Here is an 18,106-nt window from a genome sequence, read left to right as displayed (position 1 = left end):
AGGCATATTTCCTAGTGGCACAGCTTCAGTGGTTATCTAGCTGGACAGCGGGGCGTTACCTGGGGAGGCCTGCTCTGACACTGGGCCTTTACCGTTACTGGAAATCTGCCTCCTGCTTTTGCCGGGAGCCCGGCCTGCCTCAACAGATTCAATACAAGTAAATATAACAAAGGCCTGTGTGCTCTGAATTCATTACCTGACCAGAGGGGCTCCGCTGTTTACCCCAAACTGCAGTCATGGGCTGACTTTTCTATGAGGTCCAATTTATCCCTTTCAATCAGCAGGCAGAATAGAGAGGACTCCCCAGGGCAATTCCTTCTTCACAGGCAACGTGTCCTGGAGTTCCGGCAGCCATGGGAAATATCTGGGGGTAAGCATGCGACTCATCCAGTGCTCCACACAATACTGACTATGGCACCCAGCCGTCACCTTATCACTTGAATATACATGACAATCTGGAAAGGATACCTCTGCACGATAAAGAGTGGGAGCGCACTCTAGAATTCTCAAAGAAGGTTTCCCAGAACTCCTGTTTCAAAAACATAAAATGTTTTATTCTGTACCGGGCATACCTGATGCTGGCGCAGCTCCAGCGCCACTACCCGGAGTCACAGTTTTCTTGCTCTCATTGACGGCCCATAGAGCAGCGTTTCTACACATGCTTTAGGCCTGCCCAGCCTTGCAGCACTGAGGGAGGTCACAGAGCTTCCAGACAGCTCTTCCTGGGAAGCCTGCTTGCTAGGTATATTCCAGCGCAGGAAGCACCACAAAGTCCAGTCATAGTTTGCAGCCCTGGCCCTACTTCTAGCCAAGTGAGGAGTTACAATGCAGCCCCGGGACTCCCTTTAGCGGCCTTGATAGGGGCGTTGCAAAAGAGGATGCGCTCCATAACCATAACAAGGCTGTGTGTAGTGTGCGTTGACACCCCATCTCCCCTGAATGGGCCATATTTCTCCTGCTTTTTGTCAACCAATTGACAATGACACCAATTGTCATAAGGTTCACCCGGGGCACCTCCTTGAGCACCCTCTATAGGGGCCTAGGTAGGCCTGCTGTTTCGAGGCCCCCTTCACTGCGCACATGTACAATGGACACCGGTAGCCCCTCGCTGTGTCACTATACGCTCTCCCTAGCCTTGGCCTGTAGCCCCACCTACTCAGAAAGCATCAACATGCACCCACCCAATCCCTACCTTCCCCCCTCATCACTCCAGTTCTGTACCCTGAGTTAGCAGTTGGTTATCCCCCTAGCTTTCTTTTCTTGGGTACACACCCAGGTGTACACAATTTATCTGGAGAGATTCGCTTCCACAAGGCGCTCCATTGACATCCTGTCTTTGTGACTATGGCATGTAAAGCTGCCTCAGAACTATTAGTGTACACTTTATGTTTTACCTGTACTTATGTATGGTATGCATATGTAATGATTTTTGGATATCAAAAACCCAATAAAATTGTTTAACAAAAAACAAATGACAGTGGTGCAGTATTTAGGGCACACAATATGTAGTGAGGAAATAAAGCCTAAAATAGGTCTAATTGAATCAGTTAAAAATGCCTCTACCACTACCAACAAAGATGAGTTAAAGTCATTCTTTGGTCTAGCAGATTGTATTTCCAAATTTGTAAGACACTTTGCAGACCTTATACAACTGAAAAGATCTCTACTCAAAAAGGGTATGATGATAAGTCATTCATTGAGATAAAACATGTTATTACAAATGCTCCCACATTAGCAAATTTGATGCAAAACATAAATCTATTTTAAATACAGATGCCAGCAACAAGGGCTTAGGGGCTACTTTGTCTCAAGTTGTTAGTGGTAGGGAAAGCAATGTTACTTTCGCATCCAGGACACTCAGTGGAACAGTGTTTAAGTACTCCACTGTAGAAAAAGAAGCGCTAGCCTGCTTCGGGGGCACTATACATTTTAAATTCTATCTCTAGGGTATACCCTTCTTGTTAAGAATGGATCACAAACCCCTTGCTTCATTCATGTTTTCTAAAAGGATGGAAAAAGCCACCCAGGATTGCTAAATGATTATCAGGCCTACAAGGATTTAACTTCAAAACAGGGTATGTGCCAGGGAGTAGAAATCATGTAGCAGATTTTCTGTCTGGAAGGACTATTGATGCATACAAGAATGAGGTAAATATACCAGAAGAGTCCACCTTTTCTATTATTACCCCAGATTTGATGATGCAGTAGTGTGAGAAATGTATGAAACTTGGCAATACCTTAAAGGCTGTGAAGGAAAAGATCACACAAGTATGGCCAGAAACATGTCAACCCAAGCCAGATAACTTACAACCATGTTGGAATGTACATAATGAGCTGTCCATAAGTGGTGACACCATATATAAGTTAGACAAAATTGTACATCCAGAAGGCATGAGAGAGTGTATTAGGGTTCTAGCATACAAAGGCCATATAGTCCGGACACTAATCAAGAACAAGATCAGATCATATTATGGTTCCCTAGTATGGACAAGAAGGTAGTAAAGAAAGTGAGGTAGTGTTATGATCGTGGAGTAAGTGACAAGACTAAAGTTATACGTAGAGCACCATTTTCCCCAGTGGTAGTTTCCTGCAAACAATGGGACATACTAGGATTAGACTTTATAGGACATATCAACCTAGGAGGTTTACACCATAGATACATATTTGTGCCGATTGACTATCACTCTCGTTTGATCATTAAAACATTTTTTAGTAATGTCAATACTGAAAAATGAATTGAATTCCTTATGGAGACTTTCACCTCAGAAGGGATCCCCAGTACTACTGCCACTAACAATGGGGTACCGTTCGTATATGAAAGCATAGCGATCTTCTTAATTAATTTGTCCATAAAACACAGGAAAACACCTGTTTACTGCTTCAAAGCTACTGAGTTAGTAGAGAAACAGACAGAATGATTAATGACTCCATTCAGTTGGCTCACACCATGCGAAAGTCTATTACGGAGTCGCAGCGGAACATGTTGTCGTTCCGCCACACCACCCCGAATATGGTGACTGGAATTTCTCCTTCTACATCTCTGATAGGAAGGAAACCTAGTTCAAAACGGACCCCAAATTGGTTGAATGGAGTACAGATACTGTGGACTGATAGAAACACATTAAATAACCATAGACCAGGAAAAATATAAATCCTGGTATGATAAAAAATGTGAATATCATAAGTTCAACACATTTTCGTAACCCTCAAGAATTAAAGAAGTCAAATGGCACATGGGAATTATTGAAGATGGAAATTGTGGTGCATGGATAGAGTTACCAAGTTATCCAGACCTCCTAATATGTTCCATGCCACTACAGCTGATAAATGTACTGTAAATCCTATTAATGTCCCCGTCAACAAGAGAATCACCTTCCGTCTCCTCACCCACGCACACAAAGCCCTGCACGATCAAGGAACGAGCTACCTCAACAACCGCATCAACTTCTACGCTCCCAAACGCCACCTCCGATCAGCCAGTCACGCCCTCGCCGCCGTCCCCCGCATCCGAAGAACGACAACAGGAGGAAGGTCCTTCTCCTACCTGGCCGCCAAGACCTGGAACTGCCTCCCGGCCGACCTGCGCCTGACCCAAGACCACCTCTCCTTCAGGAAGAAGCTCAAGACCTGGCTGTTCGAGCAGTAGCAGCACCCCGCCCCCCCACCCCCCAAGCGCCTTGAGACCCTCCGGGTGAGTTGTGCGCTCTATAAATGTCCTTGATTGATTGAATGTGAAAAGCAAAGTCAGGATTTCTAGGCCACTCCTATGACACTATGTTTTATCAGAATATTCAACATATGATTTCACTGTCTGTCAAATCATATTATGTTGTATATGTATTTATATTGCTGCCTTGCCTATGGTTACTTTTTGTATTGCATGCATGCGATTCTACAACTTCATTTGTGTATGGAAAGTATATGTGTTGCATTCCTTTTCCCTACCTGTCCTATCCTGTCCCTTTCCATTTCTTGCCTTACCATTCATTTCCTCCTGCCTCTATTGCTTCAATGGACTGAACCATTAAGGGGTATTTAAAATGTTGGCATGGTTCGTCAGAGCGAGCTTTGTGAGGCAAGACCGAAGACAATGAATCTAATACTTGGTGCAGAAGTACGTAAAGCTTCTTACCAGGCATACTCTTCTCTTTCCCACAATAAATACATATTCTGGGTTATACTGACTACTGTTACCTATACAACTAATAAGTCTGATGAGGGTAAAAAAGAGAATGACATAAACCTAGGTGAAAAAATCAGAGAGTAACAAACAATCCTATATTACCAAATTAAACAGATTTCTTTCTGGAATCGAACTAGCTTTTCACATGCGTGTACTCATTTCATAGAAAGTGGTGTGGAATAACATAATTTTCAATTCTTTGATGAAAGTGTTGAAGGAAGTGTCTGTCCTGATATTTGGTGGAATGGTTTTCCAGATAGTCCTGGCACTATCAGTGAAGGACTGCTTTAGTACATTCTTCTTCTTGTAGAATGACTTCTCAAGGAGCAGGGTGTTCATCCCCTGAAGTTGGCACTGGAGTATGAACCAAGTTGGATATCTTCACCCCCTACAATTCTTAGAGTCATCGCCTCTCTAAGTTGCATTCTGCATTGCAAAGTTCACACTATCATGTGACCTTTGAACATTAGAAGGATTGTGCTACGGAATATCGACACCAACAATATTAAGAGAAAAGAATATCAAGGACAGAATATCGAGGGACACAATGTCGAAACTACTCCTACTTACTATTCCTTGCTCCAGATCCATGTACCTTGAAGATAAGTGTACAGCATAGGTTCATAAATGTAGAGTTAGGTATGGAAAATGTACACTTATTACTTTTATTTTTGATATTCTAGCCTCATTATTATGTCCCATCGAGTTTAGGGTTTCGATATTCAGAGTGCACACCTTTAGAAAACAGCAAAACATCTGCATCTTCATCCTTGGAGCTGGTATAGCAACAACCTTGCTGTTTATGTGCCATGTGCTTCTGCTTATGGTCTTCTTCATCCGGGTCACTGAAACTAGCTAAACACAAATGACTGTGATGCTTCTTTTGCTCTAATATGAACAGGCTGAACAATCCTTTTGTTGAAAACTTCACACCAGAAAGGTAATCCAGAAAGTAAAAATTTATTTTTAAATGGCATTTATATTTTTCCGTTTGCTGGTATTGGTGCTAGACTAAAAACCATTACTTCTGTTTCAGATGCCTTAAACCAGAAGTCTAGCACAACATTCCCATGAATTTTCTGCCAAGTACCACTGAATGATCCTTGCCTGGCACCCTTTGTATTTTCCAGCCAACCCCGAAGCAATGCCGCTCCTAGAAGATACAGAACACATCAGTGCCTCACCACCGTGGACACCTAAAAATCGAGACATGGGTGGTCCTTCTGGATTCAGCTGTGCTGTAATGGCATGGGCAGGAATCTTGTAGTGGGAAAGAGCAGAAACGTGAGGGAAGGAAAGCAGGGATAGGGACTCTCCAATAACGTTACAGTGAAGCTAAGTGGCCTGCAGAGGCTAAGTCTCAGTAGAATTTCCATACTCTATATGTAAGGAATGAAATGTTTCTATATATTTGACCATAAATACTGTTATGGATCCAGCCTTTTCATAGACACACAACTCAAGACAGAGTAAAACAAAAAGTAATGTTGAGGTCCGGAGGATTCACTTATGTCCAGTTAGTGGGAATGCTACTGAGATATTATAACAAGCATTTGCAATGCAATAGGTCTCGCATTAGGAAAGTTTGAGCTATTGGTATTGTAAATGACAAATTTTGTATTCATGTGTTGGTTTTGAAAATAGCAAAATTAATAGCTTTGTCATTTACAATGCCAATAGTTTTAACTTTCGCAAACGTGACGCCTATAGCATTTGTAATGCAATATGTGTTGTATTTACATGACTTAGATGTATTAATATTACAAATAACAATGGCTTTTATTTTTTTTAATAATTAATACTTAAATAAAAGTTATTTTAATTTATAATGGCAATAGCTTAAACTTTTGTAAATAACCTTTGGGAAGATTATGTTCAGTGTATTTTATTGCGATGAAAATCCAAGAACAGAAGTGAAATATTAACATCTTTTTGTGACATTTGTCATAAAGCTTGAAACATTGAGAGAACATATTAAAACCAGCTGTTGTTGAATGGTTGCACAGAGTGATGCTGTGGCGTTTAGTGGTGATGAGTGATGCTGTGGCCTTCAGTGGTGCTGAGTGATGATGTAGTGTTCAGTGGTGCTGAGCGATGCTATGGCATTCAGTGGTGCTGAGTGATGCTGTGGCGTTCAGTGGTGCTGTGGCATTGAGTGGTGCTGAGTGATGCTGTGGCGTTGAGTGATGCTGTGGCATTGAGTGATGCTGTGGCGTTGAGTAATGCTGTGGCATTGAGTGACGCTGTGGCGTTGAGGGATGCTGTGCGCTGAGTGGTGCTGTGGCGTTGAGTGGTGCTGTGGCATTGAGTGGTGCTGTGGCATTGAGGGGTGCTGTGGCATTCAGTGGTGCTGAGTGATTCTGTGGCGCTGAGTGATGCTGTCGCGTTAAGTGGTGCGGTGGCGTTGAGTGGTTTTGTGGCGATGAGTGGTGCTATGGCGTTGAGTAGTGCTGAGTGATGCTGTGGAGTTGAGTGATGCTGTGGCATTGAGTGATGCTGTGAGAGGATGGATCCCACTGATTTCAGAAAAGGTCAAAGGGTGCGTAATATCACCTCTGCCACCACCAGCAGTTTGGTGAATGCGGGACAATGCTTGTAAGGTCAAAGTTTTTTTTTTTTCTTTTCTTTATTTTTGCAGAGTTTTATATAGCGCGAACTAGACCTGAACTGAATCAGGTATCAGAGCGCTTTACATACCACCAGTTACATTACATGAGGACACGCATTCATTTTAGGCACGGGGAGATTAAGTGATTTGCCCAGAATCACAGGAGGTTTTTGGCGTCGTTACCGAGACTCGAACCCAGATCCCCAGGTCCGAGGTCGAGCGCCCGAGCCGTTAGGCCAACTCCTCTCCCAAAGTAAACCTTTTATTGCGGAAGTGGAAAGTGCACTTGCCCCTGAGAGCCAGAGACGAGACGGGACAGTAGTGTGTGCCAGCGGTAGCACCATCCTCCTTCACAGACACAGGGTGCTCGTGAACTGGGAAACTCTTATCACATGTAAAATCAGAGCAGAACCGTGGCACATATACGGGCGCGGGACTGGAAGCTTCCATCCAGGAACAGCGGGTCAGGGGTCAGACACTGCAGACAAACTCTGGGTATCGGTCAGCCACTCACCTGGAAGGACGACGCGTCCTCTTCTGCAACAGAAAAGGGCAGGTAGAGGGAGGGAGAGCAGGGGCGGGAGAAGCGAGAAATGAAATAGGAGCAGAGATAACAGATAAAGAAAGACAGTGTGGACAGAAGAGAAATAAATGCATGAATAAAGTGATAGAAGGAGAGCAGAGTGACAAGATAGAGAAACAGGGAGGATGGGAGAGGTTTAGAGAAAAAATGAGGATGAGAGAGGATGAGAGGGACAAAGGGAGGTAGAAAAAGAAGGAACAGAAGGGAGGAGGGGCCAATCGAGAAAGAAGGTGGGGAAACAGGGCACGAGGAAGTAGGAGAGAGGGAGATAAATAGAGGCGAGAGAGCGAGCAGGCACAGAGAGGGGAAGTAGGCAGAGAAAAACGAGTGTTACTTAAGTAAATAAAGCTGACTAAACATCATTTCACAACGTCTAAATCACGAACCTTTAACCCAGATTAGCATTTGGCAGCAGGCAGAGGAAAGGCAGCGCTTGGAGGGGGGCTGGGCAACCATGCCAGCATCCCGATTCACAAGCAGATGGTCCTGTTTATGACCTGCGGAGCGCGTGAAGTGGATGGTGGCAAATGGACTCAAAGCGGCTGGTCGCTTTGATGTTCTTGGCTTGCTTTGTGGGATGGCGGGGGAGCAGCTTGGGAAGCATTCCATTTTATATCAAATCTTTTTAAAATGTATTTAGTACAATGATCTTATGATCATAAACTACAATTGCTTTGAATAGATTGAATCATTTTGACCATTGACATCGAACAGTTGAACACACATTACCCTACATTCTTCTCTCTCAAAACACATTTACATTCATAATCCTTCTAAAAACAACCCCTGGTTGCACAATCATCCAAGACCAGTAAGCTTCCCAAATTATTACATAATTCATGTCTGGGGGGGTGCCCTCTTATGGTAATTTGCTCTATACTGTTCAGTGAGGGAATAAAGAAAAATAAACGAAGGTGCAGTTTTAACGTAGCCTGTCTGATGGCTCAGTGAATTATTGCTCCCAGCAGTTATTAATATTTATATTATTCTTATTGTTGTTGCTGTTATTAGTCTAATCAACATTCTTAAAGAAAATATGCTAGATTCTCAGTTTTAGAACTCTTGTTTTTTTATATTATTTGTATTTTCCTGCTGCGCGTGTACTGAGTATTCAAAGTACCCGAGGCGCACAGGTAGAAAAGAGTTGGGGGGGGCTGCAGGAGGCAGGGGCGATGGGCGGAAGACAATGGTGTGGTGTCAAGGAGGCGAGCGGCGCAGGGTAAGGACCTTTGTAATTAATAAGAAAATAAGAGAAAGTCGTAATGAAGGGTGGAAACGCATGGAGGGATTAAAACACACCAGGAGATAACAGAAAGACAGACTGAGGGAACACTTGTGTCTACAGGTTGCCTCACTGCGACAGGCATCTGTTACTCCTGCGAGCACCGCCCACTTATCGTTTGGCGCCTTCATGGCGACCGGTGCTGGGGCCTGTCGGAGCCACAGGCCTCCCTAAAGTGAAGGGGACTGCCTGCGCCTATCACCGGCCCAGATCTCACCTGCCAGCTGGGGACTGTGGCGCAGGAGGGTGGGGTCCGGCCTGGCGCTGAAGGTGGTCACACGGCTGGGGCTTGCTCGAAGGCACGGTTTCACTTGCCCACGCGCTCCAGATGGGCTCCAGGGTTGCCAATTATTTATATTACAAAATCATACAGTTAAGTTTGTGTCCGTGATCAAACAGCCACAGTCCCCATGTGTGTGAGCGACTGTTCAGGAATGGGCAAAGAGCTCTGGTCCAATCTGTTTGTGTACTCTGTGGGAAGGAAACTTGCAGGGTGAGCCGGTATCCAGGACAGTCCCATGTTTACCCCAACCATCCCAGCAAATGTGAGTAAATTAGAACTGAGCGGGAGCTGACTGGACTCAGATGGAGGCACATTATCTAGTGTTATAGTACAGGATACATGACTAGTTTGAAGTCCCTTAGTAGAAGGCAATTTATTTAAAATACAATTAAAAGATGGTTATTATGTTATTCGTCGTGCAGCTTATTGTCGACTTAAGCATTTGCCATATAAACCTTCACCTAAAATCGGCTTCCTAGTGTGAATGCAACTAACGAAACAAGCTCTTGGCATTGCTGTGGGGGGGCGGGGCGGGAGCGCTTTGCTTTGAAGGCTGATGGCGGGGGTGGGGGAGTAGCTTGGGAGGCAGCATTCCATGTCTGGTGCGAGGCTGATGGGTTTGACGTGCACGCGTGTCTCACACGACTGGATAACATGAACCGCAGGTAAACCGCGCTTGGTCAAGAGTTTGTTTCGCCTACTATATACTCGCTATTAATCCCTGTGGGATATAATAGCAAGACCTAAAAAGGGGGCCAGCACCCTAGCACCAAGCCCTTATTTACAGGTCGCACGGTGGGACTCAGTCTTACTGAAAAACGGACTGAAGGGACAAAAATACTACTGACAATTCAAAAGTGCTTGGTGTTGCAGTTTTTATCTATTTCTATGCCCTTTGTGATGGTTTATAGAAAAATTTAGAGCAGACCAGAGTTTGTAAAGTTTATCTTTTCCGACATTCATGCGAAAATTATGACTTTTGCAAAAATCTCCGTCAGTCATGCTTTTTTATGAATGTCTGTTGGGGCATTTATAAAGTGCAAACCAAGCAAGGAGCAACAGAGCACTGTACATGATGTGGCAAATTGGAAGATGATCAATATCATGCACATCAAATTATGTTTAAACATCGTTCTATCAATCAATCATATCACTTGTATAGCGCGCTACTCACCCGGAAGGGTCTAAAGGCGCTTGAGGGAAGGGGGTCGCTACTGCTCGAACAGCCAGGTCTTGAGTTGTCTCCTGAAGGCGAGGTGGTCCTGGGTCAGCCGAAGGTGGATGGGGAGGGAGTTCCATGTCTTGGCCGCCAGGTAGAAGAAGGATCTGCCTCCGGCGGTAGCTCTTCGGATGCGTGGTACGGCGGCGAGGGCGAGGCTAGCGGATCGTAGCTGGCGGGTGGGCGTGTGGAAGGTCAGGCGGTCGTTGAGGTACTTGGGGCCCAGGTTGTTGAGAGACTTGTGTGCGTGGGTGAGGAGCCTGAACGTGATCCTCTTATTGACGGGGAGCCAGTGCAGGTTTCTCAGGTGGCCGGAGATGTGGCTGCGTCGAGGGATGTCTAGGATGAGTCGGGCGGAGGCGTTCTTGATGCGTTGTAGTCTTTTCTGAAGCTTGGCTGTGGTTCCGGCGTAGAGGGTGTTTCCGTAGTCCAGCCGGCTGGTGACGAGAGCCTGGGTGACCGTCTTCCTAGTTTCGATCGGGATCCATCGGAAGGTCTTGCGGAGCATGCGGAGGGTGTGAAAGCATGAAGAGGAGACGGCGTTGACTTGTCTGGTCATGGAGAGGGAGGAGTCCAGGATGAAGCCCAGGTTGCGTGCGTGGTCTGTCGGCTTGGGGGCGGTGCCCAGGGCAGGGGGCCACCAGGAGTCGTCCCAGGTGGAGGGTGATGGTCCAAGGATGAGGACTTCCGTCTTGTCTGAGTTCAGTTTCAAGCGGCTGTTCTTCATCCACTCGGCGACGTCTTTCATCCCTTCGTGGAGGCTGGTTCTGGCGGTGTCGGGGTCTCTGGTGAGGGAGAGGATCAGCTGGGTGTCGTCGGCGTAGGAGATGATGTTGAGGTTGTGTCGGCGTGCGATGGCTGCGAGGGGTCTCAAGTAGACGTTGAACAGGGTGGGGCTGAGTGATGATCCTTGCGGGACGCCGCAGATGACTTGGGTGGCCTCGGAACGAAACGGGGGGAGGTGGACTCTCTGTGTTCTTCCAGCTAGGAACGAGATGATCCACTTCAGTGCCTTCTCTTGGATGCCGGTGTTGCTGAGGCGCTGGACTAGGGTGCGGTGGCAGACAGTGTCGAACGCGGCGGAGAGGTCCAGGAGGATGAGTGCCGCTGTTTCCCCATTGTCGAGAAGGGCTCGGATGTCGTCGGTGGCTGCGATGAGGGCGGTCTCGGTGCTGTGGTTGGCTCTGAAACCGGACTGCGAGGGGTCGAGGGATCCATTTGTCTCGAGGAAGGCGGCCAGCTGTCTGTTGGCGATCTTCTCGATGACTTTGGCAGGAAAAGGGAGGAGCGAGATGGGGTGGAAGTTCTTGAGGTCGGTGGGGTCCGCTGTTGGTTTCTTCAGTAGGGCGCTGAGCTGAGCATACTTCCAGCTCTCCGGGAAGGTGGCGGTGTCGAAGGAGGTGTTGGTGACGTCTCAGAGTTGGGGTGCGATGGTGGAGTCGGCCTTGTTGAAGGTGTGGTGGGGGCAGGGGTCGGTCGGAGATCCGGAGTGGATGGTGTTCATCGTGCGGGCTGTGTCTTCGGTGGTTACTGCGGTCCAGGTGCGGAGGGTGGCAGTGGGGTGGGTTGGTTCGACGGTTGGGTGCGAGGATGGTGTGCCGTAGCTGTTGTGGATGTCGGCAATCTTGCGGTGGAAGAACGAGGCGAGGGAGTCGCAGAGATCTTGTGAAGGGGTGATGTTGTTGTTGCCGGTTCTGGGGTTGGAGAACTCCTTGACGATGCTGAAGAGTTCCTTGCTGTCGTGGGCGTTGTTGTCCAGTCGATCCTTCAGTGATTTCTTCTTGGTGGTGCAGATGAGCTGGTGGTGCTTACGGGTCACGTGTTTGAGGGCGGTCATGTTGTCAGTGGTCCGGTCGAGGAGCCAGGCTTTCTCTAGGGTGCGGCAGGTCTTCTTGGAGTCCTTGAGTTTGTCGGTGAACCAGGGAGCCTTCTTGCTTCTGGGTTTGCTGGGGGGGTTCTTCAGTGGTGCGAGGTCGTCGGCGCAGGCGGTCAGCCATTGCGTTAAGTTGCGGGCTGCTTCGTTGGGGTCCGGTGTGCTGGCAGGTGGGTTCTGGCTGAGGGAGGCGGTGAGCTGGTCGGCGGTGATCTTGCTCCAGCTCCTGTGAGGAACCTGTTGCGGGTGGTGGTTTTTCTGAAGCTGAAGTGGACGCAGCTGTGGTCGGTCCAGTGAAGTCAGGTGGAGTGGCTGAAGGCGATGTGCTTGCTGGATGAAAAGACGGGGTCGAGCGTGTGGCCGGCGTAGTGGGTGGGGGTGTTGACCAGTTGCTTGAGTCCGAGGTTGGCGAGGTTGTCCAGCAGGGTGACGGTGTTGCGGTCCTTGTTGTTCTCCAGAAGGAAGTTGAGGTCCCCTAGGAGGATGTAGTCGGCGGAGGGATGTCTTCGCTGAATTGTGTGCGTGGTCCCGGGGGTCTGTAGAGGAGGGTTCCTCTGAGGGTCGTCTTTGGGTCGGTGTGGATTTGGAAGTGGAGGTGTTCGGCGGCGGTGTAGGTGTCATCGGCGTCGGTCGTGATGCAGATGGTGTTCTTGTGGACGATGGCTATGCCTCCTCCCGTCTGGTTGACGTGGTCCTTCCTGATGATCTTGTATCCATCCGGGATGGCGATGGCGATGTCGGGGGCTGAGGAGGCGTTCATCCATGTTTCAGTGAGGAAGGCGACGTCTGGTGATGTAGTGTCGAGCAGGTTCCAGATTTCGACGGCGTGTCTGTGGACGGAGCGGGTGTTGAGCAGGATGCACTTGAGGTCGCTGATGGGGTTTGGCTTGGCGGGCGCGGTGCATGTTCGGAGGCAGGTAAACTTGCAGGTTGTGCAGGTGAAGGGTCCGTGGAAGCGTTTTGGGGCGGCCCGGTAGCAGGCGGGGTTCCGGCCGGCATTGAGTGCGTTGAGGGCGGCGGCGTTGTAGGTCTGTCGGGTCGTCTTGCATCGGTGGGGGCCAGGGGTTCTGGCGCTGGGCGTGGTCCAGGCGCAGACGGGCGCAGACGGGCTTACCTTTGGTGTGCCTTCGGCGCACAATCGGTGCGCCCGCTGCGCGTGACCGCTGTGCGTATGCGCGGTCGCCATTTATGGCGAAGTGGGAGGGAGAGAGGAGCAGCTGGGAGGCGGGAGCGGGGAGGGCACAGAAGGAAAAGGGGGCGTGGCCGCTAGCACGGCGGCGGGAAGCGGGGAGCGGGGCGGGCAGGGGGCAGAGACACAATAAACAGTACAGGCAATGAAAAAATAATCAAAACGGTAAATGGGAAATAAAATATAGGTTAGCAAGCTGCAGGGAGACAAAAAAGAGACAAAGGAGACAAAAAGAAAATTAGCACAACACGAAGATACGGCGGGGGCCGAGGCAGGCTCAGCGAGGCTGTGGGCAGCAGTGGGGCGAGTTGCACACGCAACGGCGCGGGGGTGTCCTGAGAACAGGTCAAACTCACCTGCGCCGCGCGGTCGCCATTTATGGCCAAGTGGGAGGGAGGGAGGAGCAGCTGGGAGGCAGGAGTGGGGAGGGCACAGAAGGAAAAGGGGGCGTGGCCGCTAGCACGGCGGCGGGAAGTGGGGAGCGGGGCGGGCAGGGGGCCGAGACACAGTACACAGTACAGGCAATGAAAAAATAATCTAAATGGTAAATGGGAAATAAAATATAGGTTAGCAAGCTGCAGGGAGACAAAAAAGAGACAAAGGAGACAAAAAGAAAATTAGCACAACACGAAGATACGGCGGGGGCCGAGGCAGGCTCAGCGAGGCTGTGGGCAGCAGCGGGGCGAGTTGCACACGCAACAGCTGGTGGCCGTGCGGCGCTGGGGTGTCCTGAGAAATCTATAGAATTATAGTTAGCATAAATGAGTGGGTGTTTTTTTCTACAGGTTTGCGATAAATTCCTTCTGCGGAGTTCATGGAGTTTTACCCACTCTGCATTATACGTGTAATGTGGAGTTCCGGCAAAACTCGGCCAGCCACTGCGTGGTGGAGTTTTTTCTTGTGTGTGGCTCACAACGGTAAGTTGATGAGCAAGAATTGGTATCCCCTAGTGTGGTGTTCAGATGATAGGATGCCACCCGGTGAGCTTTTCTCATGGCGGGCGGCCGCAGGCGGTTGCAGTGAGATAGCTGCCGCTTGCGTAGAAAATCTACTCAATTAGCAGTAAAGAAGCAGTGCCTTCTGGGGCACCACGTGGGTCCATTCGCTCTGCCTTTGCAGTGTGGAGCAAGCTCCCGGCTCTAAAAATCAGCGCAACATGCTGATTCCACCCACTCGCGGAACTCCACATATTCCTGCGGAGTGTTCATGTAACTCCACAGCAGAAACTCCACAAGTTCCGCCCACCCCAATTATTTGCAAAGCCATCATACACTGTAAAGCTTCTCAAAAAGCAATCTTGCAGAGAAATTTTCTCCATACATTTTTCAGCTTCAAAGTTTGAAGCATATTTGCAGGTAGCATGGATTTTACCATACATGTGGGAAGTCAGGTTAAATTATTTTTTTCCAGCATATTACTCAACTCTGACCTCAATTACCACAAGCCCACCCTTGAGGTAACAGTTGCACTTTATAAACTCCTATCATAACATTAGTGTGAGAATTATCTCACTATAGGGTTTTTTTTCTGGCAATGGTGAAAGAAAAATGGGTAAAATGCAAACTACATGAAGATGGAAAATCTGGAACCTCACAAAATTTAAATGGCAAAAAAACTAGCATACCCAATGAAAAAATCAAAACAAACCATAATTTTACTGGATTTTCCATATATGCGTTTAAAAGTAAGAACATTAACTGACTTAACCCCGTCATAGAATAGCCAGAGCAGCTTCAATGATCACTTGGGAGAGCCATTGCTTGAAATCGATCAATAAGATCAATAATTGGTCAAACTCTTAGGGGCAGATTTGCAAGAAGTGACGCATCTCTGCATTTTAGCAGCGATGCGTTAGTTCAATTGCGTCATGCAAAAAAAAACCTTGCGCCACCTTGTATGCCTCGTATTTACAATGCGGTGCACCGTGGTGCAAGGATTGACAGATGTGTCATGCATCTGTTGGCATACCGGTAACGAATTGCTGGAGTCGTCTCGCAAGCGTGATGCACCTCCATCAATGCTCAGGAATGCCTATTCCTAATTTGCTGCAACACTCCTTATGCATGTTTCTAGCAGGCGTAAGGTTTTAATGCAGTGACGTTGTAGAAGTGACGCAGTGAAATCTTTTAGATTTCACTGCATCACTTTTACTAGGCTTTCTTGCGTTGGAATGCCCACCCTGCATACATTATACCTGACACAGGTATAATGTGACGCAGGGCTTTACAACATGACGCATCGGCAACATAACATTGTCGCAAGGGGCTTGTAAATATGCCCCAAGGTTTCTAGGAAAGATTAGTAAAAAAAGTGAGACAATTTTGTGGATTCACTATGAGAACTATAACATTTGCATTTATGAGTATCGTGTAAAATACTTCTCTATTTTAGTGAGATCTGCGTCTATTATGGCAGATCCAAGCAAGCTAACTTTCTGATTACATCTTTTATAATCCTTCTATTTAAAAAAAAGAAAAAGCTGAAAAATCATACTCTCTGTGGCGTCTGTAAGAAAAGTTATGGACACAAAGGTTTATCTTGTTTTGTCCTGCCGCTTCACATTTAACTTTCAGGCTCCAAAAAACTGAAATTATTCTGTTTAATGTAAATCGTTCCAAGGAAAGCAAAAGTCTCCTGTTTATTTGTACTTTGCAAAGATATGGCACGGAATGGATTTAACCTTCAGGGCTCATGTTTTCTTTTTCTCAGCATGATAGTGTCCAGTAGAGCAAAGTTCCAATAGAAAAATACAACTCACTGATTGAGAAGGACTGTGAGAAATGAACTTGGGGATTCTTTTTCAACACCCAGGTTTTAAGCTGAAGGCAGATACATCGATCACTGTAAATGCTAAAAATCGTTCTAGCAATAATAATTATCTTTTTTCCGGATTAATATAGAGAATCTTTTGACAATATTCTTGGCATGTTATTTAATGTTGATTGCCCTGAAACAGAAATGTACTTCATGTGCTGCAGGTGCGCTGTAAAAATAATAACTTACCAACTTTTGTTTTCTGTATTTTACATTTTGTATAAATCAGGTCCGTTCATGCTTGGAGAAAGAGCACATCGAAATGTGAATGAGTTGGCAGGGGTCACATTAGGAAGATGAGTGTTCACGAGACCCAGCTTAACTAACAGGGCCGCATTTATGGCAATATGGCTTTCGTAGGGCAGCGCAGCAAGGCACCTTGCTGCACTGCCCTAAGCCAAAGTGAAAGGGCACGTATATAAGCAATACGGTGCATTCCTGTCCTTTCTGTCTGCACTGGTGCCGTTTGTGCAGCTTATCGCCTATGTAGGCACCCTTGCAAAATGGTGCAAGGATGACTCCGTTGTGAAGGAAGGGGCACCTTCCTGCACAAAAACAATCCTAAGATTTTCCATGTGGGCTGCAGAATGCAGCACGCATGGAAAGAGGAAAATATTTGAAGTTATTTGTGCTTGCTACGCCTCACCTGAGGAGGTGTACAGATTTGTGCTTCCCCAGGTTTACATCACTTTTTAAATCTCGGGCAGTGTCAAATTCCATGGGTGTTGCGTAGGAAAACCCACTGCAATGCCAATGGAACACCTTCCAGGAGCAGAGTAAGGCGAAGCAGCGATTTGCGATGCGTCACCTTACTCGTGAATTATGAGGCCACTCAAAGCCATGCAGGGTAGCTTTGTGTGGCTTCATAAATCTTTTGTGCAAACCTGTCACAGTGCTCTCATAAATAAGCTCCACAATGTGCAGAAGAGTGAAGCAAATCATCACATAGGGTTGTATTGGGAGTTACGTTCTTTGCACTGGAAAGTAGCAGTAGCAGTAAGACAGGAAAGGTGTGCCATTTCCTTTCCACTCTTTATTTATGTATGCTTGCAAATCTGTTACATAAATTTAACCTCGTGTTTTACATGTATGCAAATGTTGATTTTAATCACATAGCCCTGAAGAAGGTGTGTTATTCCAATATATCACTCTCCATGGCAAAATTAAAAGTTAATAGGCCATGCTCAGTAACCCACTATCTGCTATGGCCCACCAGAACTAAATTGAAACATTATTTCAACTGTATAACTTATAAATACTTTTTCTTGCTGAGATTTGAGCGATCCCTCGTAGACCTGACATGCTTGGAATGGTATGGTATTCCCCCAGACTTTGACTTCAAGTCATGAGTTTTTTTGCTGAACCCATTATTGTTGCCGTTAGGACTCTGTGCACTTTCCTGCTAACCAGTGGCAAACTGTCTATGCTCTCTCCTTTAAACATGGTAACATTATCATCCCCCCCCCCATTAACACATTTAATTTACATAGTCACTAGTAAAGGGTACTATCTATACACAGTGCCTGTACACTAAATGCTACTATTGGGCGGCAGCACTCATTGTGCCATCCTCTAAAGTAGCCTTCTAAAACATGTCTCAGGCCTGCCACTGCAGCCTGTAGTGCAGTTTTAAACTGCCATTCCGACCTAGCAAATAAGCCTTTTGCCAGGCCAAAACCTTTATTTTAATTCTTAACGTTTTCTGCCGAATCCAACGGTGCCTTTCTGCCAGTGTCCTGGGTCTCATGACTGTGATTGGCTCTTCTGTTGTGGGTTAGGTTTTGCTTCCAGGCATTGATATACAAGAGTGCTTGTTATGAGAGACGGCGATCTTCTTGACAGAATGTCTGAGGAGAAGCTGTGTCATGCTCTGATTACACTTCATTTGTCTGCGCACACACAAAGTGACCTGACACCAGGCTGCCCTTGCCTTTGTAGCCCTAGACAGTTTGTAGGCAGGACCAGGGGAAGGGAAACAACTGACCCCAAAACCTTTTGGAGGTAGGCTAGGAAATTCTCCCATACAAAAGCTATGTCTAGGTATAAAAGTAGCACCTTCACACCCTCTCATC

The sequence above is a fragment of the Lissotriton helveticus genome, chromosome 1_2 (assembly GCF_964261635.1).
Source record: "Lissotriton helveticus chromosome 1_2, aLisHel1.1, whole genome shotgun sequence".
NCBI classification, from domain to species: Eukaryota; Metazoa; Chordata; class Amphibia; order Caudata; family Salamandridae; genus Lissotriton; species Lissotriton helveticus.
The sequence above is the reverse complement of the archived record's forward strand: the minus strand, read 5'-3'. Positions refer to the sequence as shown.